The sequence below is a fragment of the Heliangelus exortis genome, chromosome 6 (assembly GCF_036169615.1).
Source record: "Heliangelus exortis chromosome 6, bHelExo1.hap1, whole genome shotgun sequence".
NCBI classification, from domain to species: domain Eukaryota; kingdom Metazoa; phylum Chordata; class Aves; order Apodiformes; family Trochilidae; genus Heliangelus; species Heliangelus exortis.
Window position 1 is genome coordinate 21,150,245 of NC_092427.1, and position 21,930 is coordinate 21,172,174.

Here is a 21,930-nt window from a genome sequence, read left to right on the forward strand (position 1 = left end):
TAAATGATGATGGGGTTAATGCAGAGAGGTGTGAGATCAGTAAATCCTGAGGTCAGCTGAATGCATTGGGGAACAGAGCTGCCTGAAGGACTTTCCAGCTCAGGGAGAGGGGCAGCACGTGCCAGGCAGGCAGGTGGCAACTTGGTGGCAATTGCACAGTTGGGCAGTCTTGGAGAAGAAAGCCAGAAGGCCAAGTAATTCCAGCACAGCTAAATGTTGCCATATGGCATCTTTTGCAGAGGAAAAAAACACACAGGGAGTGAGCCATCCCTACCACTTTAAAATAAACTTTCCAATTCTCCTGCAAGTACTGAAAAAGCTTGCTGGCCTGTGGAGGTCACAGAGAGTTGGCAAGGTAGTTTCAGAAAGTCCTGGGAAAATGAGGAATTCAGGAATTCCCTGCAGATATTATCCAATCTTTTGCTCTGCCCCTACTACATCTGGGAGGAGGCTGATGGCAAAAGGGCACTGTTTCTAACAGTGAAGAACCTGAGGTGGGGCAGAGAAGAGGCAGGAAAAACCTTATCAAAGGAAGAGTGGGAAAACCCTCCCATGCCAGATGAGGAGGGGGAAAGAAGAGGCTGTTGCTGTCCAGAGTGTTTTGACTATTGCAGTCAGAAAAAAATTGTTTGAACACTTCTATTTCCTGCGGGGTTTTTGATGCAAGTTAGGAGGAGGGTAGGTAAATATTCTCCAGCAAAGGCAGGAAAGAAAACAGCAGAATTTTCTGCTTAATTTAATAAATCCTTTTCCCTTGTCCCCCATGGTTTAGCCTGACTTAACCCCTGCACCTCCACTAACATTGCTGGCATGGGGTTACCAACACAGGCAGAAACCTGGGTTTATGACAAGAGTTTTCTCTGCAGAGGGAGGACAAAAGCATCCCACTCAGCCAAAAGAAGAGCCTGGAGAGCAAGAGGTTGTGGAAGCAGTGGCTTCCGTAAGTGCTCGATCCTCAGGGATAATTTCTTAGGAGAGAGGAGATTGTCTGGGGAAAGCTCTTTTGGAGGAAGAACTGCAGTGGGCTCAGAAGAAAGGATGGGAGATGGAGCAGGGACAGGTGGTGGGTGGGAGGAGGGAAGGTGTGGAGCTTCACAGCAGGGCAGCAGTAACGTGTGTGCTTGCAGGCTTGGAATCTTGGAGGCTGAAGGATGGAGTTTGCTTATTTGTAGCAACTGAGATTTCACTGGAAGAGGAAGCTTTCCTCTCCCCTGTAGCAGGCCCCTTCCAGATCTAAACCCCAGCATTGCTAACAGTCCATAGCAAGAGCTCATTGTCTGGTTTTTTTTTTTCTGAAAACCTCAGCTCTCAAACCATGTAATTGCAAGAGAATATCTGCTTTAGCCTTTTCAAAAGGGTCTTTTTTAAAAATAAGTTTGTGACTGACTCTGCTGGTCAAGAAGGGAGCTTTAAAACCATGAAAGCCCAGAAAATAGAAGGAAATAAACAACCGTGAATACTTAAAAAAGCAAACCACCTGTTTTTTGGAGACATTCATGATGCTTGAATGCACGTGGCTGGAAGGATACAATCTCTAAACCAGAACTGCCAGAGCTGTTGAAGGAAACATCACCATCTCAGTCCCTGCACACAAGGTGTGGTAGCTAAAAGCTTGCCTCTGGTTCCTTTCTCCCACTAAATCCTCCCATTCCTGTTGCCTGTAAAAATCACCTTGTCCCATCAGCCCATGTGCTTGCAGGGTGGTGGAGGCCACCAGCAGCTCCTAAAGAGCTCCCACCACAGCCTTTTTCCCTGTGCTGGTGGTTGTGGATCTCATAAATCCCTCTCCTTGTGGATGAGTTTGGGTTACCCACCTCCCAGAAGCCTTGCTGATGTCTTTTTCTCCCTCAGGGCTTTGCTGTTCTTCTGGGCTGCTGCCAGCATTTCACTGGCACACATCACTGCAGCACATCACTGCTTGATTCCTCATGCCTGCCCTGATTCCTGATGCCTGCCCTGATCCATGCCTTGGGCTCTGGGCTGTGTGCAAGAGCCACACAAATCACTGTCTCTCAAGCTTCCCATCCCTAAAACTTGCTCAGCAAATGCACCTTTGCTGCTTGTGGTCCCTTCAGACAGAGTATGGTGCCTGGGATATCTTTTCCCTGCTGTAGGCTCAGCTGGCACCTTTCCTTGTCTGGCCAAGATTTCATCACTGACAGCCCCAGCTCCCAGCATCTCCCCTGTCTGCAAGGAGCCTTTGCATCAATCTGGCTCTCCAGGTAGGGTTGACACCAGCACAGGCTTTCCCATCAAGCTCTCTTTTCTGCATCAAGCTCTTTTTTTCCTGCAGCACACTTTGGGCAGCTTCCAAAACTTCCAGCTCCTCTGCCACAAGGGGAGTGTAGTGATAGGGCAAGGGGAAATGGTTTTGAAGAGGAAGAGGATAGATTTAGGTTAGACATGAGGAAGAAATTTGCCAGTGGAGGCTGTGGATGCCTCATCCCTGGAAGTGTTCAAGGCCAAGTTTGATAGGTTTTGGAGCAACCTGGTCTAGTGGAAGGTGTCCCTGCTATGTGATGAGGTTGGAAGTAGGTGATCTCTAACATTCCTTGCAACCCAAACCGTTCTGTGATTCTTTTATTCTGTGATTCACTGAGTCTGTCTCTTCCCTCTGGTATCATAATTTCCAAACCCTTCTCTGAGGAGGACCTTTCTCTCTTGCAGCACAAACTGGTGGAGGCTTTGTGAAGGACCATGGTGTGGCTCCATTGGCTACCAGCAGGAAGGCAAAAACTGCAGATAAGAGGGGCCCAGGCTGAGAGTGACAAGAAGGATGATTAATATGTGGGCACAGGCTGGGCAAGATTCCAGCTTCAGGCCCAGAAGAAAGACTTTTAAGAAATTACTTACTGGATAATGTGATGGATGGAAGGAAAAAACCAAACAAACCAACCTGGCAGGATTCAAACTAATATTTGTGCTGCTAATTGTTTTTAAATTCCCACAGCGTAACTATAGAATCCCAGACAGGTTTGAGCTGGAAAGGACCTTAAAAACATCTGGTTCCAACCTTTCTACCATGGTCAGAGCCCTCCTACACCTCCCACTAGACCAGGTTGTTCCAAGCCCTCTCTGGCTTGGTCTTGAACCCTACATTTCCCTCACCTGATGCTCAGCTGAGAACTCAGACACAGAGTTTGAGTTCAGAGGTTGAATATGAACAGTGCAGCTTGCCCAGGAGCCAACCTGTGCCAGCTCTGATGTGGTGCTGGCTGCAGGATGCTGCTGGGCACAACCACTCCTGCCTGGCCCACATCCCCATCTGACCCCCAGCATCCCACATTTGATCCCCTACGGTCCCTCCCTGATTCCCAGTGATACTCCTCAACCTGGCACCCCTTTTGGTGCCTGATAATGCACTTACCCTGGGCTGGCACTGTGCCAAGGAATGGTTTCCCTTTTGCTTTCCTGCTCCTGCTGCAGAAAGGGCTTTGCTTTACCCTGGCTGGATGTGCTTTTTAGTGCAGGTTATTTTCACTGGGAATAGATGCCCTTCAGCTTGGGGCCTGGCATCTGCTCTTGCAGATCTGCAGTTGCAGCTCGTTAATGCTTTGGGCTTGCAGGGGATGTTCCTCATACCCCACTGACCACTTGAACTGATTTCTTCTCGTCAGCAGTCCAAATCTCTCCATGGCCGGGCTTTTCTTTGGCATCTTTTCTTGGATTTGCCTCCCTAGACTAGATCTGAGCTGGTGCAGAGACTCCTCTGAATCCCTGCCCTGCTTACATGGACAGCCATGGTCCTGCCAAACAACCCAGTGGCTTTCTGTGCTGCTGGCTACAATAATTAAAGGGGAACCCATGAATTTCAGGGGAGGTCTCACTCATCCGTATTTGTGGGACTTCCTTCCTTTTCCAAAATGTCCTTAATGGCATTTGGATAAAGCAGTGGGAGAGCTGCAAGGAGTGGTTTGGTAGCTGGAGCAGGAGGTATCATGATGTTTGTGTGTTGATGTTCTCCTCTGCTGTGTATTCACCACCTCTGGTGGGATTCTTGGCAGACCCCAGTGAGTGTAAATGGTGCTGTTGGTAAATTATCCATCTGCTAGCACATGATGGAAAAAAGAGGAGATGATGGAAGATACCTGTGGGTTTCCTGAAAGTGTATGTAACATGCATGTGTTGGCTTGGTCACTTCAGGCTGGGATGAAACACAGAGCTGTGGAGCCAGAGAGGAGCTGTGTGGCCACAGGGACCCAGCAGAAGGATGACTTTTGGTTTAATAGAGGAATTTGACCCACCCATCAAGCAAACAGAAAGCAGGAGGAAGGGGTGTGAAACCAGTCCAGCACCAAGGGATGCAGGAGTTCAGCCCTGCTGGTGGCACTCAGGGAAGGTGAGGACTTTTCCCCAGAAGCCAAAGCTCAGTTCTGGGGGCAGCAGGGAGGCTTTCAATGTGGTCATGTCACCAGTCAGATCCCAGTGAACCCTGCATGTGAAAGCACTGTCAGCTTCTGGGATGATGGTTCCAGAGGGGCTGCAGTCACTGGCCAAGCAACCCCTAAAGTAGTCGTTCATTGCAAGGAAGAAGGTGCTTAAGTGCAGTATTTATCTGAGCTATAAGTAGGACATGGAACCCCAAATCTTGCAGGGTTGGGGAGGTTCAGTACCAAGAGCTCCTTGTCCCACCAGAGCACAGTGGAGCTAAGTCCTACAGTAAGGTGTTTTCCCTTGCTCTCTGCTTAGGAATAGCTTTGCTCTCATCTCTGCCTTGCAAAAAAAAAGAAGTGAGTTTTGTTTTTCAGGAAAGAAGATAGGCTGGCAGTCAACCCAAACACAGCCCTTCCTATCCAGAAACAGCTGGACACACTCATCCTCAGGACCCTCCTTCCTGCCCTGGCCTCATTCCTCATTAAGAACCTGGAATGCAATTCCTATGCAGCTCCTTCGGATGGGAACAGATGATACCAAAGGTTAGGCAGACAGTTTCACTCAGTGTTGTAAGAAAGACACACCAGTGCCTCAACTTTGTGGGCATGCTGTAAATATCCACAACCTTCCCCCAAAAAATCACTGCTCTTTGCTGGGAGGAGCCATTTGAAATCCATGTTGCCTTTCTCCATTACCATGCATCTGCAAACTGGATCCTTCTCCCTTAAGGCCCAGAGTCAGCAAAACCTCCTTGAAAGCTCAAACACTGGAAGCCCCAGGCAGTGGTTTCATTTTCTGTCCTGCTGGGTAGGAGGTACCACTGTCTTCTGAACCCCAGCTTCTCAAGCTTCTTCAGGTGTCCCCAGTTGTCCCCAGTTTCACAGGGAGGTTTCCACCTGGTGTTGCATGCCTGCTGCTCTCATCCTGCAGGCAGGATGTGGAACCCGAGGCAGAGGTGGGGACAGGGAACAAGTGACTCCTTCAGGTCACCAGCCAAGCAGCAGCTCAGCTGAATCCCTCCCCAGCAAGTGAGAAGCTGGGCTTGGGGGCTCTAGCTTCTCTGGTAGGGGCTGGGCATCCCAACAAAGGTTGGAGTGGCTGTCTTGTAAGGAGTGTTGGAATGAGCAGTGCAATCACCAGAATAAGTCTTGCAGATAATCTGCTTCCATGGTGGAAATATTGCACTTATTTTTATCCTGGTTTCCTGTCTCTTAGCCAGTTAATTATCCCTCAGAGGGATTTTTCTAAGTCTCTTTCGAGTTGGAAACTTGGCAAATGCTGCCTGCATGTCCTTGTATATTTGAATGAGAACAGTGGGTTCAATTTTAGTGCCTTCTGGAGAAAAAGGGGTTTGTTTTCCTGTTTTGGGTTTTGTTTTTTGTTTTTGGTTGTTTTTTTTTTTTGTGAGGTTGTGTGGTTGTTTTTTCCCCTGTCTATGACAAGCTGCCAGTATCAGAGCTTTCCTCTCTGGATCTTCTTTGCCACGATGCATATGCAAGCAGCTGTCTCTCCAGAGGAAGTGCAAAGAGGAGGGACTTGTACTACAGCACCCCCAAGCATTGGATGGACACATGGGCTTTTTCCAGAGCTGCTTGTCCCATGCTAGGGCCATTGTGCTGTATTGCATCCTGCTGTTCTCCTGATCACCAGCCTCTTTAATGGATGTCCTCGAGGAAACATTTCAAAATGCAAACCATTTTACATTGCCATAGCAACAGCTTTTCTGGAAATGGGAGGAAACCTGCCCAGTCCTGGGGGGTCAGAGCCTCTTGGTGAGATGCAGTGGGCACTGGCAGATGGAGTGCAGATCCCAGCCACCTGCCTGGGTAGGAGTCACACTGCCAGGGTCTCCCAAGGGAACAGCTTGGGTTTCCCTTAGAGATTCCTCTGTTGCCCACCATCCCTCAGGCTCTGAACACTTCCAGAGTAAGCCTAATATACAACCAAAGGAGCTTTCCAGGTGAGAGAACCTGGCTGGAGTTTCCCAACTGGCATGGAGTGAGCACAGGATGGAGCCTGGTGGCTTCATCCTTCCTGCTGTCCTCTGTCTCTTTGCCAGAGATCTGCAAGGACTGGCTCTTATGGTCCCCAGTTTTCTGCTTGCAGATTGACCCTATTAATTCAGAGAGGAGACCCACACAGTACTACCTATGCCAGCCTTGGGATGGGAAATGGCAAATCTCTTGTTCAGCATTCCCATCATGGCAGGGGAACCTGTCCAACCCCCTAAAGCTGTAGAATCAAGTGGGAACATAGGAAAGTGCTGGCAGAGAACCCAGTGCAACTCTCACCTGCTTCCAGAACCACAGCTGGCAGATGGCAGAGATCAGCTGAATTTACCTCAAGCAGTTTGTGGATATCGTTTCCATGCAAATCTATAGGGGAAGTTGGATTATCCTTTTAGGTTGCTGGCACTGCAATAGAAAAGGGCACTTCCAGGACATGCCCCTCACTGTGTTCCTCAGCAGGATTGTTTGGAGCTTCCAGACTCACTGCCATGTGTTCCCTGAGTTCATGTATTTGTGCTTTTGGGAACATGTGGATGAATGGGGCCAGGCCTTTGGCAGCCAAAGCCTATGGATCTCCTTCTGTGCTGGAGCTGCCTCCTTAGGGCCATTAGGGAAGAACTGTGGTTCAACATTTATGAAAGTCCTTGCCAAGTGAGATGGCTGCTTTGTAATCAGTAACCTCTGCAGTCTCCAGGTCCTGAACTCAAATGACCTCTTTGGATCAAGCCCCAGAGAAAAGCTGCCAAGGCTGGCAGTGCACTGCTGGAATTGCCCTCCTGGATCTTATTCCTCCCTGTATGAAATGCACTGAGAGGTGGAGGAAAACCTCCTGGTGTGGAATTGCTTCAGGGCTTGAATGATCTCTGTTCATCTGTGAAACCCTTGTACGAAGCACGGGAAGTTGCTTTGTCTCTGAGGCATCTCAAATATTGGCTTTTGGGGTTCTGTCCTTCATTCTGACTCTTCTGTATCACTTCATGACAAGAGATGTTTTTTCCCTAGTGCAGGTTTGTGGAACTTCCCATAAAGCTAAGAACATCAGCTCTTGCTTCTAATTGATTTGGCTTCTGACACTTATGTGGCTCCATCAGACATTTAATGCACCAACGTTTGCCTCAGGCAACTTCTTCTGTGTCTCCAGAAATTATTTCCAGTGCTGTCTGACACTGAGACACAGACAGGCAGCTCCTAGAAGTTTTTGCACCTTCACAGGTTACTGAGTGTGACTGAATCACAGCAGGAGAATGTGCACATGCTCTCAGCCTGTGGGATGAGGGAGGCAGGAACTCTTCTTGCTCCTGCATCTGTGTCACCTTACATGGAGCACAGCAGCCATATACATTCCAGAAAGTTCATGCAAAGTGGTATGTGGGGTTTTTTAAGGGTCATTATCTCTTTTTTTGCCTCCAATATGCTGAGTTAGCATCTCTTTGCCTAGAATGAGTTCCTTCTGGGAGCTGTGAATTATCAGAAAAGAAGATGGACTGTCTGAGACCCTCTGACTTACTGGCAGGACTCATTAGATGGAAGGACTGATTTTAGTTAAGGTAATCTGTGAGAAGCTATGGTAACCTCATGTGTACAGCTTAGCTGAACATCTAAATGATGTTGCAGGCTTCAATAGATGAAGCCAAAGTAACTTTTCACCTTCTATTGATAAGTAAATTATACTTTCTAGTGAAGTGAACCAGCATGAGCACGACTACTGAAATTTCAAGTGGGAAACAGGATGAACAAGGGTCAACAGGATGTGTTTAGAATTGAACAGGACAGCTTGGGGATTAATTTTGAAACCTGTCTTCATTAATATCTTTCTTAATGAGCTGGGCAGGCAGTTGAGACAGCTGAGAGCATTGCCAACATGGAAGAGGATCTGAATGTCACACAAGAAGGATGGAATGACCTTGGGGACTGCTAGAAGAAGCAGTGCAAGATATTGCAACTCAGGTAGTGTGTTTGGATCTATTAATGAAACTCCTACCATTCACTAGAGTCTTGTCTGTGGGAAGTACCAGAGGAAGAGGAAGTGGGGTAGTAATTAATTGCAGGATGACTCTAGGCACAGGCGGATGTTTCTAGTGCAACCCTAAAATGTATTTACCAGAGAGGGAAGTATTGCTGCCTCAATATGATGCTTTGATCAGACCCTGTCCAGCAAGTTACTTTTAGCTCAGGAAGAGCAACATGCCAGTAGAAGTCATGTAGAAAGCCTGTCCTGTGAGGGGATGCTAAACAGTGGGCTTGCAGAAATAAAAAACTGGATGTTGATACAGTCCTGCCCCTCATCTGCTCCCTTTTCAGACATCAGTACCATAGGATATAGGTGAACATGGCCTGGGTATCAAGCAGCTGTGTGCTGGGGACTCAGTAGTCTCCTTCCCTTCCTTCTAGTGAGGACAGTAATGTTTCCACAAAAGTGCTGTACCAGCACAGCTCTTCCCACCCAGAAAACCACCACCTTGGTGTAAGGGCAAGCCTAAGGCAGGCTGGAGGTTGGCAAGAGGGAGAAGATTGCATCCTGATGGCCTCACTTTCCCAGTGAGATGCTGACATCTGCGTGCATGCACTTGTCCATGTCTGTCTCCTCTAACAATCTTACCTGGCTCCGTTATTAAATAAATATATTTATAAAGTTGTAAACCCTCTGTTAGCTGCCTTCCCAGCTTGCCACACAGGAGCATTATTAGGATTATCAAGGCAAGGAAATGATCCTACATGGTTTTTGTAAAGTAGGTAATCCTGGAGTAATTAACTTGCACAACTCTTAATGTGAGTGCTCCCAGTGCCAGAAAGCAGCACCTCCAAGGTTAAATGCCCTGCCATCCCTGAACTGGGTGCCTTGCTCTCTCTGTAGGAGGTTTAGGCTTGGGGCTGCTTGGCAGCCATACTGTGTGCCATGGGGAGGGAGAGCATAGGAACAGGATAAGGCTGCTTAGGAACGCTGCACTTGGAGCTTCCCAAGTCCCTCTGCCCCTGGGGCTTCCTGGGATGTGCCCTGGCATAGGGCTCACTCCTGGATGCCAAGCTCAGAGTGCAGACAACTTTATGTAGCAAAGCAACGAGCTCTTTGGACTTAGCAGAACACACAGAGAACCTTTTGGATTTCCAGGGAGGCTGCTCGGCCCTGGAAGAAGACATCCTAAGCTCTTCAGCTCATCTTCAGAGGTTTTTGTGCAGCAATCAAGGTGAACACTGGGAAGCAAAGGCACAATGTGCTCGTGAACATGGGCAGGCACCAGCTAGAAAGAAAGGGTGGTTTTTTTCTTGGTAAAAAGTAAAACAGCCCTTGCTGAGGGCCCACAAAGTGGAACTGTGGTTCCTGGGGATTCTGAGTGGTTGGAGGGAGGATTTATTTTTTGCAACATGCAGGCACCAGACATTGTATTCAGTTCAAAGGAGGTAGCATAAATCTCTTTTTTTTTTCTTTTTTTCTTTTGTTTTTCCTGGTGGGGTTGTTAATATAATCAAATATTCATTTACAGCACACGCTGGCAAATACAGGCTCGATATAAAGTAATTTCCCCCACTGTGTGTACTGTTTAATGCAATTATTCTTCAGAGTAATCAAACCTCCTTTGCCCAAACTGAACTGAGGTTTAAGGCACACCCTGAGCAGGCTGTTGGTTTGGGTGGCTGATGGATGGTGATAGCATGAACCACCTCCCTGGGCCACCTTGTTCAATGCCTGAAGCCCTTGCAAGGAAGAAGTTTCTTCTAATATCCAACAATCTAAACCTCCCAAATGTAGATCACTCTCTTTCTCTGGTATGGCAAAGCATGAAAAACAGGGATGTAACCTGTACAGGATGGATACAGTGCTCACACAGGCAACAGGTCACGAGTTTTGCAAATCTCATTTTTATTCCTTCAGGTCATGGCATCCAGAGGCTTAGGAGTAGAAGGAAACCTCCTGGCAACAGAAGGGTCTGGATTCTATGCTTGGGATGACACAGCTCTACAAATGTGGTCAGACTGCACCCCAAGGAAGAGGCATTAAGGGGAAAGCTGAGGTTACTGAGGTCTTCCTTCATCGTTCTTGCTTTTAAGCCCATCTTCCAGCTATGGGTGCTTTTGTCCGTACCTGGGGATCATGTGGATGTAACATCGCTGCAAGTCCTTGAGCTCAGACTCTCACACCCTGCACACTGCTGTCAGTATCTTCTGTAGGCTTTTTTGTGGTGAGCATGGGAGCCTTTGCCCTCTTCCATCTGTATGTCCTGGAATGAATGATGTTTTCCTTCAGCAGCTTCACGTGGGGTGACTTCATTATAACCCCTGCAGGGAGGGTGATTGGAGGTGCCCCTGTGCATCCCTGGCTGAGCTGGGAGGGTGTTTTCTGGCTTCCCTGTGCTCAGGAATTTCACCTGTCTCCTCCAGTTTCTGTGCCAAAGGTGGTCTCCAGCCTCATTCCTGCCCACTTCCTACCTCATTCTCCTCACAAGGACTCTTCTCCCTGGAAGCATGAGCAATAGTGAGTGTGTCTCATGTGCTGCAGTGCTCTCAGCTTTCCATAACCTGACACCTTCCCACCAGCAGGACACTGGTGGGTACAGCACGTGGCAGAGTTGGATCTGGGACAGGGTGGGACCACAAGGTCACGGAGGAAGAAAGTTGCTGCTTCCAGAACACCCGTGACACAGGCTGGCTCTGCTCTTCCCCTGAGCCACATGGGTGCTGCGTCTCCCTCTGTTTCCCCACCAAAGAGGAACTACCAGAGCAGTGACAGACGTGAAGGAGCAGGCTTGTGACAGTGACACATTTCTGGTAAGTCAGCAGACACCCTCTGGGGTTTCAGACCAGCTGGGCTGAGGAGCCCACCCCTTGAGAGACCCAACTGAAAAGGCAGCTTGAAGCTGACCATGCCCCCAAGGTTTTCAGGGAGATTTTATCCATGGGTGAAGGGTACTGAGGGGAGCTGGGAGCCTGGCAGCATGGGTGGGAGAGCAGGGGTGGGGAGGGGAAGGCTTGGTCCCAGGCTGCTGGCTGAGTATCCTCTGCACAGTGATGACTAAAGCTTTGCAAAGGACTTGGCAAAAGTCCTGCCCACAACATGTGTTCCTCTGGTAACGCCCTGGGGGTCTGGTACATTTTCAGTCTTGCTTTCTTGGTCTCCATGAACACACTGGACAGTACCCCTACCTGAGGTTCCTCAGCAGCCACAGGATTGATGCTGTAGGTGTTTCTGAGGCATATGACTTGTTTCTTTCTTCCCACAGTGCCTAAACCCTCTGGCCAGCAGTGGTCTCTGGTGACACGGTCCCAGACTGAGCTGTTGTGGCAGGTGGTGGGGTGGGTGAACAAAGCTACCATGGACAGACCAAGAGTCACCACAGATCTCTGCTCCCAGGCACCCAGAGAGCTATGCTCTGCTTTGGGAACCCCAGTGCTTGCACCCTACAGGAGCAATGTGCCTGGGTTGCATCAGCTCTTGGGATTGCCATCTTCTGGATTTTGGCTTCCAGTGCCTCTTGGATTTTCTCCTGAGCAGACCTTATGTCTCTGTCTTTATCCAGCTGTTATCTACATCCTCAGTGACTCATGGCCTGCTCCCTAACCACATCCCCTGCTGTCTTGTTGCCCCTACCCACCACAACTGAGTCACTTGGCCTCCTGTCACAAGCCTTTTCCTTCAGACATGCATTTTGACACTTCTGGCTGAGTCTGACATAAGCTGCTCCTGACTTCCTTCTTTGAAGCAGACTTACCAAGTAAGAACTTGCTGGCTATTAACAGGCTGGTCCTGACCTGCCTAGACCAGATCTACCCAGACTCTTTTGGTCCCTGTGCACACTTTGGTGCAGTGTTGGCCTCTCTCAAGTTCTCCAGAGGGACCGATCCCGCCCAAAGTGGTAACAGGCGGTTACTCGGCAGCCAGGGGCAGCACTCCCCTATCTTAGCTGGCTTGGCTGGCTTGTCTTCTGACAAGAGCCATGAGAAAACCTGGTGCTCAAATGCCTTTCATAGAATGGTTTGGGTTGGAAGGGACGTTGAAGGGCATGTAGCTTCAACCTCACTTCCATGGGTAGAGACACCTTCCACTAGAACAGGCTGCTGCAATCCCCATCCAGCCTGGCCTTGAACATACCTAGGGAAGGGGGATTTCTCCATTCCTGTCTTCTGACGCTCCAGAAGTCTATGGGAGGTGAATTTATGGTTTTATGTCAGGTCCTGGAAGCTGAAGAGCCCAGACTTTTACAAGCTTCACTTCCCAAGTTTCATGTTTAGCCACAGTATGAACTGCAGCCACTGCTGGCTGGCTTGGAAGGTTTACCACATGGCCAGAAGGGTTCAGGTCTGTGGTGAACACATCTGACCAAGCTGGCACTCAGGTTTGGTTATTTGGTAGCTCTTTTCCTTAATGCTTCTTGTCTGTGGTCAGTGGCTCCATCAGTTTTGCAAAGCTTTTGCTAGTTGTTTTCTTGGTCGATGAACAAATGTATGGGGATTTTTTTATTTACCACCATCCTTTTATGCCAAAGCTGCTTCGTGTCTAACTTAAAGTAACTTGCCCAGGGCTGTCATTTTTATGAAGTGCAGATTCAGTGGGGGAGTACCCAAATTCTCCAAATTCTCCCTGCAGATCTGACACATCACCCAGCCTGTTTCCCAGTGTCAGCATCGTTAACAAAAAGCATTTTCAAGTGCTCATTTTAGCACAAGGGGAATGCTGAAATTCAAGGTGTCTATTTTCTCACAGCCACTGGTGAGAGAGCTGCTGCTGGGCACCCTGCCCCTTTTCCCTTTCTACTGCATTAGATGAGATGCTGATGCCACGTTTCATCCACCCAGGATCTTTGTGAAGCAATGTGGGGTAACTTCCCAGGGTGGGATGGCCAAGCTCCAGAAAAAAACAACCACAAACTTGTCTGTACAGAAATATTGTTCTGGTATAAAACAGGGTGAATTTTTACATGGGTGACACTGTGGTGACTGACCTTGATTTGGGGTGAGATGTGCTGACAAAACCCAACCCCCAGAGCCTTTCTTTGGAGAAGAATCATGGTGTGGGTACAATCCTGGGCTGGGAGAAAAAAATGGATTAAACTCTGGGCTGTCCACTTTAGTCATCCTGAGGATTTAGATGTGGCCACTGCCTGTCAGGAGCTTAGACATGGTAGAGGAGGAAGAGGATGGATATCTGCCTGGCCACACTACTGGTGACCCAAATGTTATAACATCCCCACAACCCCCCTGCTAAAATCTTTCAGACAAGCTTGTAAATCCTTGTATGTTCTGGTGTGAAAACAAGATTGTTACTTTTTCCAGCTGGCAGATAATGAGGTGGGCTGGCTTGCTGCCTCTGTGCCCTCCCTTGGGGGCTATAAAGGGAAGGTCAGAGAGCTGGACCCCTGTCACTCACCCACCCACCCACCCACCCTTCCCAGTGACCCAGCTTGTCCCCTCATGCTGGGAGTGCTGGCTAGGAGCACTGGACCTGGATGAGTGCTTTGTTCTCTCCCTGACTTATGCCAGAAGAAAATCTTCCTGATGTAAACACCTTTCCAGTGGGAAAGCCAGGTTAATGACCATGTCACTGCCTGATTTACTTAGTTCTGACATGCTTCCTTGGCTGCCTTCATTTTTCTCCTGGGACATTCATGTGTTGCTCGTCCATCCATAGCTGAAACTTTTCCTCTTGCCCTCCTTGCCCACCTTTGATCTCTCATTTTATCTTTTTCAGTTCCCTTGCTGCATCTCACAGGCATTCAAGGTCTCTTCCTGACAGACATCCCTGCCAGCCTGTGGCTCTGCCTTCTCCCTTGGACTGGAAGGGCTTTGCAGATGTGTGCACGAGTCAGTATAAATATCTCCTCATCACTGCCTGCAGCAGCCTGCTGGAGTGGTTGGTGGCCTTCAGGGTGAGTGTCCCCGGGCACACTCGCATGCAGGGAGAAGTGTCACACCCCTGTTATCATCCAACACTCAGGAGTGAGCATCCAGGTCCAGGTCACCTCAGCCTTTTCATGCTCTTTGAAAACCCAGCTCCCCTTGGTTTCCAGGTGACTGATTCATGATTCATACAAAGCCTTAAGCAGAGCAGGGGAATAAATACCAGTTTTCCACATCCCCAGCTGGTGCCATAACCTCTTCTGAACCCTCTCCTCACCTGACAGCACATCACATCCCTGGGGATCCTGAGGATCTGCTTTTGCTGGGTGTAACTGTGCATTGCTCTATGTTCTTCTTGTTAGGGAAATTTGTCCATACCCAGACACTCCTGCCCCTGATTTACCCCGTGCCCAGATCCTAGCAGGCAGGGCTTGGATTTGCAGAGAGCCAGGCACCTGGGTGTTCACTCTGCATGCCCACCAGGCTGGCATGAGCAGGATGTCCTGGCTTTGGCCAGGAGTAGCTGGTTGCACCTGGTACCTGGGACAGTGGGCAGAGGCTGGAACACGACACAGCCAAAGAGCATCACTACATTTTGCAGCCAGGAGGCTGCTGGTGTCCCCAATCTGATGGCCCTTTTTTCTTTTTACTGGTTGCAAACCAGGACCTATTCTTAAAGCTGTTCTTCCAACCCCTCTGGTCTTCAACTTCAGTTTCTGCCTGTTGTCTTATCTCCTCTGAAGACACCAAATGCTGGGTTAACATTAATAACAACAATGCTCTGATACCTTGCCCAGATTCAGGTCTGTTTGCAAGCAAAATTGTGGGCTCTGAAGCAGGGAAATTCCTGTTTAACCACAGACAGTGCTGAGACCTGAGACTGGTGTGCTGGGAGGCTCTTTCCTTGCCAGGGCAGCAGGAAGGTCGGTTCATCACATGCATTAATGCAGCCAGCAGTCCTATCCCCCAATTTAGTGGTGTTCCTGGGCAAAAGACATCTCCTGAGGGTGTTTCCATGGGATGGGATAGTGGCACTTCCTGGGGGTATTCCTATAGGGTGTGTCCCAGCCAGCAGCAGGTGGCCAGGAACACTTAATGCCAGAATTTTTTTCTCCCCCTTCTTCCTTGGGGCCAGGAGTTCTTGCTGAGGTTTGGAGGAGCAGAAGGGGATGCCCTAGTCCTGCCTTTCCCCTAATGTCAGGACTTCATGCAGGAGCCACTGCTCACCAGTTTACTGCATCCCAGGCTCCCTACAAAGCTCCCTTTCACCTTGGAGCATCCGGAAAACATAATGGGGCAGCAATTACTGGGGCGGGTGCAAGCTTGGGCCTGGGAGATATGTGGCAGGGAGCCAACTATTGTTAATTAGGCAAGTTGCTCTTGGCTAGCCTGGGCTTTTGCTGCTGTGCAGGAATTTGTTTGCACCAGGGGAGATTTGTGGCAAGCTGAGCCCTGAGAGGCTGCAGGGAGCCCCAGCCTGTGTGCTTGGGTGAGGGTCAAGCTGGAGAGGAGATTTAGCCCAAAACCTCATGCTGAGCCTATCCCACTCAGATTTCAGGCCAGACTCAGCCTGTGTGCTTCCCCTGAGACAGAGGTGAGGCAGCAACCCAGTCTGTTCTATGCTCCAGAGGGATGGGGTCATCTATCCCTGCCCTTCCAGGGCTCCCTTAGGCTGCTGGTCCCTCATCCCCAGATCCTGCTGCTTGGGCATGGACCCCCCTGGGCCATGAAGGGGGAACTGAACACTGAGTACAGGTTGAATGGGACTTTGAGCAATCTGGTCTAGTGGGAAATGTCCCTGCCCATGCAGGGGGCTTGGAACTAGATCACCTTTAGGGTCTCTTCCAGCCCAACCCAGTCTATGATATGTGATAACTGCTCCACACCATCCCATCTTGGCTTGCTGTGTATATGTGGGCTATTCCATTCCATTCCATAATCAGGAGGGCTGTTCTGTGCTCTCCACACTCCTGTTCTTGGGATGGTGTGTAAGAGCAGGGTACCAGGACTCCTTTTGTCAGTGCAGGATGGGACCCAACCACCCCACAGCACACTCCTTCAGCTGATCCTTGTCTTGTTCAGGTCAACACTCTTGCTTGGTTGCAAAATGGAAGGAGCCCAGGAGCTTCCCCTCATGAAAGGAGACCTTGAGCTTAGGTTCTCACTGCCACCTCCTGCATCTGCCAGATGAAACCAGAGTTTCTGCCCTGTGCCTCCCCACCAGGCAGCACTGGATAGCCCTTTGTTCACAATTATACAGCCAGGGGGGTGTCCCAGTCCCATTTGGCTAAAACCCATGAGAAGGAGAAATAAGTGGGAAGAGGGGTGGAAAAGCCCTTTCTGTGGCAGAAGAGGAGCAGGGGATCCCAGGCTGCCAGCCCAGAGGGAGCAGCCAGGAGCCCAGCACTGCAGCCTTCCCAGGAAATGGCCTTTTTGTTAGGCAGCTCTACTCAGCTCTAATTAAATTATGGGATTAGAGCCATCTCATTCCTCACTCATCTGGTGCCAAATGCTTGTTCCAAGGGAGTGCCCTCCATTAAAAGGAAAACTGTCCACGCAGCATTGGCTCATCCAGACAGTTCAGGCTGCCACAAAACTACTTGATTGCACTGCATTGCAGAGGGACTGTCCAAAGCCCTGTCATTCCTCTCTGCCCTCTGTCTTTCTCTGGTCCTTGTCTGCGGACCTTTCCAAAAACTTTTGGGATGGATGATCCTCTACTTGCTGCTCTTACTTCTGGGCAAGTCTGGTGCAAAGGGTAAGCTGGTGCGAAGCCAAAAATTCACAATATGTTCTCACCCAAGGGTCTGGAGAAGACCAAAACATTGCTGTGCAAGATGCTCTACAAATATCACAAGGTCTGCAACTGGTAGGGAGGTGCACAGGGATCTGACTGGCCAGTGGAGCTGGGAGCAAGACTCCACTCTCTAGGAGGAACAGACAGCTTTAAAAAACCAGATCCCAGCAGCCAGTAAAAGGGGAGGCCACAAGATGCAATAAGATGTTATCCTAAATTTGTTTTGTTGCATGTAGTTCTTACTGATAGACAATATAAGTTCCCTGTCCCAGGGCAGGCCTCTTGCCAAATCCCTTTGGTATGGCCCAGGTGCAGAGCAGCAGGGACTGTCCTACCCAGTGATGTGCTCCCCTACTCCTTAGGCATGAGCACAGCAGTAATTAAAGGCTACTCATTCATCCAGGAGGAGAATGTGGGTGACCGGATCATCCAAGCACCTCCTGTGCTGCAAAGTGTGCTCCTGGTGAGGACTAATGGGAGGAATACAGCTCTTTGAAACTTTCCTGCTGGGTTATTTACAAATTCCCACTTCCCCATGGGCTGCTGCTGCTGCTGCTGCACTGGGATCACAGCCCAGCTGGAGGGCAGGACCACAGGCATCCTCCAGCATGAGCAAGCAGCTCTTGCTTTGCAGGGCAGGCACCAAACGTCTCCTGCCCTTCACAATGTGGCATTTTAACCTGCTGCTGACTCAACACAGCCATTTTGGCTAGGTCCTTGGAGTAGATGAAACTCAAGTTTCCCTTGCTTGTTGTCCTCTGTGAGAGCCCGTAAAAGGTCTTTTGATAGAGCTGCTTCTGTGGGGTCCATAGCATGAGTTTAACCTCAGCTGTCTCCCCTGTTCAGTCACTGAGCTGCATAATTCCTCTTGGAGAAGTTATTTTTCCCCAACTTCTGCCTCCGTGACTGGAGGCATAGTATGTCCTACTTCTAATATACTGCCTTCTCTCCTGGACAAGCTCTCAAACTCTGTTGTTTTTGTAGAGTTAAGTAAAATGGAGAAAATCCAGCCTGAAAAGAAGCATCTTCTTCTGATGCTCCACAAACTGAGTTCATCCTCAGAGATGTCAAACCACAGTTGGTCACAGCCATGAGCAACTGGATCTGGCTGGACCTACCCTGAGTCAAGATCTTTGGACCAGAGTCCTCCAGAGGTCCTTTCATGCTAAATTACTCAGTTTCTGTGATTCCTGTCTCTGGCAGAACCATGTTGCTCCCTTCCTCCCCACCTTCCCTGGCTCTTGGTCCTCAGCAATGACCCAATTGATGAGTGAACCCGGCATGGGAAAGGGCATCCCCAACTGCTGCCAAGCTCCTGATCTGCACTCAGGGATCAGGAGGGGAATTTTCAAACTTCAGAACAAGTAATTACCCTTTACTTCATGGGAAGTAAAGGTAACTGAGCCAGAAGCAGAGTGGTGAGAGAAGCTGTTTGCTTTTCAAACCAGACCAGCAAGTGCATGTTAAATTACCTGTATGCCAGATAGGCAGATAATATTTAGCCATAAATCTTACTAGCAGTGCTCTGCAGTAATGCAGATGTGAAGGAAGTAAAAAGAAACAAAAGGAGAAGGAGACAGGTTTGGAATGATAAAGAAGAAAAAGGTGAACCCTAGCTGATCGGTTGATTTGCAGCTGAAGGTTTTTATGGGAAGAGCTTCAGTGTGGCAAGGAATTCAGCTGGAACGGGTCTGGCAGGATAGCTCTCCAAGTGCAGAATACCAATGATGTGCATCCCAAATCAAGTGGCTAGAAGTAGCTGTTTCAAGAGCTCTCCCTGCACTAGGGCAGGAGTGGGGAGGTGGAAGGAGCAGAATATAAAACAGCACCTGCCTGGGAAAAGGGGAGTGAGCTGAAAGGTTTGAAGACAAATCTTCATGCCAGGTTGTCTTTGTGTCACAATAGCTGGGGTTTGGTTTTCTTTTGTTGAGTTTGTTGCTTCATCGCCCTGCAGTCAGTCCCTGTAACCCAGCCCCAGGTGGATTTGTGACCCCCTTGGGAAGGGTGCAGAGGAAGACTCTGGGAAGGGATGGGAGTGATAACAAAGAGGAAAAAAAACAGCATTTGCAGGCTGTGGGTTTTTCAAGCTGTCAGTGCCCACACCAGGGCTCTCCCAGCCACACCACCCTGTCTGCTGATTTGTGCTCTTACTGCTGGTTGCCAGAAACAGTTACAAAACAAAGACAAAAGACTAGCAGGAATTACAGCCTCCCAGGAGGATGTCCCCAGCAGGGAGATGCCACGCTGTGGGCTGCGCAGCATCAGTACCTGTTCCTGCAGGCAGCAGGTATCAGCATCACAAGTGTCCTGCTTTGCCATGGCCCAGTTTGCAAGCAGTCTGCAGCCTCCACTGATGATCTTGGTCAGAGATCACAGAATCACAGAATCATCCAGGCTGGAAAGGACCTCAGAGATCATCAAGTCCAACCCTTAATCCACTTCCACTGTGGTACCAGACCATGGCACTGAGTGCCACGTTCGGTCTCCTTAAAAACCTCCAGGGATGGAGGATCCCCCACCTCCCCGGGCAGCCCATTCCAATGCCTGATCACCCTCTCTGTAAAGAATTTTTTCCTAATATTTAACCTAAACCTCCCCTGGCAGAGCTTAAGTCCATGCCCTCTTGTCTTACTGACATCTGCCTGGGAGAAGAGTCCAACCCCCCCCTGGCTCCAGCCTCCTTTTAGGGAGTTGTAGAGAGTGATGAGGTCTCCCCTGAGCCTCCTCTTCTCCTGACTGAACACCCCCAGCTCCCTCAGCCCTTCCTCACAGGACTTGTGCTGGATCCCTTCACAGCCTCATTGCTCTTCTCTGTGCCTGCTCCAGCACCTCAATCTCCTTCCTGAGCTGAGGGGCCCAGAACTGGACACCATTCACCACACTGGATGGATTCTCTGCTCTGAGATGGGCACCCTGCCCTGTGCCACTGTCCCACTGCCAGGAGCAGCAGGTCCTGGCAGGCACTGGGGACAGTACCACTTGTTCAGCAAGGAATTTCCCATCATCCAGGCACCATGACAACCTCCAACCTCCCTTCCTCAAATGTCAGCTGCCATACAGGGCCTTTTCCCTCCCTGGGTGCAGGCTGATGAAGTGAGAAATAGCACCTCGGGCATGCTGTTTCCTGAGGATTGTGGGAGAAGGCTGTGCAGACAGCAAGGCTGTGCCTTGAGGAACATTTCCAGCTTCCCACAATCTGTTTCCCAGTGATGCTGCTCTCTGGGCTCCGGTCCTCATTGCACATGGAAGCAGCAAATGCAAACCGTAGCTTTATCTCTCCTCTCACCTCCTCTAAACAGAAAAGAGGGGATGCAAAAAGCTGCTGCGAGGTTTTTGCTTTGCAGAACTGTCAGGGCATGTCCTTCTTGCCAGGAGAGGATTGGACACAGCAGCCAAGAAGAGCTTTAAACAAACCAAGGTGATGCCCAGATCCACATCAGCCATCTGTTTGCTGCAGGACAGGGTTTCAGTCCATGGCACTGGAAAAAAGTGTTGCATCAAGCTCTTTGGTTCTGGTTATCAGCTGGTGACAAGGGCTACTGGCAAGAGGAAAGCTGGAGTTTAAAAGCTGTGATACCAACCCTGCTGTGCTCTTTGTTTCTGAGTCATTTATCAGACCAGACAGAGCTGATTTTCAGAGTCTGGCTTAAATGTGGCTGCAATCTGGTGATTTGTACCAGAGAGAGCAAGAGACCAGGGCAACTACAGCTCTTACTCTGGAGGATTTTGGGGGACGCAGCAGAGGAGAGAAGACAGTCTGTTTTGCTCTTGATTTTTCTTTCCAGACATAGTGACATGTCACTGAAACATCAGCCTTTGTTGTTTTTTTTAATAGCACTGGAGAATTTTTCAGAGCACTTTCCTCACCAACATGTTGCTCCTTTATAAACCTTGCCCCTGCATAGGCCAGGCATGCAGGCTGCCCACCATGGAGCAAAGCCAAAGTGAAACCTTCTAGATTTCCCAAAATAAACTGGTGTGGCTACAGGCAGCTCTTACTTTGGTAGCCCAAGCTAATCAAAAGCCCTTGGGCCTGGCAGCATCCAAATTTTCTGTTTTCTGACTCAATGCATGGTCAGGAGCAAGGCACTGGTTTGGGGAATCAGCTTGGCACTACCCAGCTGCTGGTTTATTCCTTATGAGGGGATGCTTCCCTTCCTTTGGCTGATGCTGGAGTGGCCCATTGACCAGACCAGTGCTGGGTAGTGCTCCCATGCTGCTCTTCCCAGTTACATCTTTGCCTGGGGGGTCCTCTCTGCAGCTGTCTGTGGTGGCTGGAGAGAGATGCTGCTCTACAGGAGCCTTCTATCCCACCCCACAGTAAGAACATGCTGGTCACAGCCCATTAAATAGCAAGGTCACCTGGACATCTCCTGCCAGGCAATAGACAGGGCTCCATCTTGTTCACCAGGTGTGCTGCTCCTCAGAGAGGAGCTGCTGGGGATGTGGCCATGCAGGGACACCCTCCTCTACTCATCATGTTCCTGATTAGCTGCTCCATAGAAACCCAGAGTGGATTGGGTTGGAAGGGACTTGAAAGACCACCCAGTTTCAAGCCCCCTGCCATGGGCAGGCACAATTCCCACTAGACCAGGATGCTCCAAGCCCCAGCCAGCCAGCCAGCTTTCAACACATTCAAGGATGGGGAAGCCACAGCTTCTCTGGACAACCTGTGCCAGTGTCTCACAACCTCACAGCAAAGAATTTCTTCCTAGTATCTCATCTAGATCTCCCTTCTTTCAGTTTGGAACTGTTCCCCCTCCTCCTATCACTCCATGCCCTTGTCAAAACTCCCTCTCCAGTTTTCCTGTAGACCCTTCAGGTACCAGAAGATGCTCTAAGGTCTCCATGAAGCATTCTCTTCTCCAGACTGAACAACTCCATCTGTTTCAATCTGTCTCCATAGCAGAGATGCTCCAG

General features: G+C 49.6%; 1 long non-coding RNA gene across 5 annotated transcripts in view; it reads left to right on the forward strand.

The window, feature by feature from the left end:
* LOC139797584 (uncharacterized) overlaps positions 1–21,930 on the forward strand; it is a 132,564-nt gene that overhangs the window by 91,377 nt on the left and 19,257 nt on the right. For all 5 annotated transcript variants that reach the window (XR_011726520.1, XR_011726521.1, XR_011726519.1 and 2 more), the window contains exons 10-13: positions 773–940; positions 4,749–4,916; positions 10,255–10,373; positions 10,761–10,854. This is a non-coding gene — a long non-coding RNA (uncharacterized lncRNA). The remainder of the gene's footprint in view (positions 1–772; positions 941–4,748; positions 4,917–10,254; positions 10,374–10,760; positions 10,855–21,930) is intronic.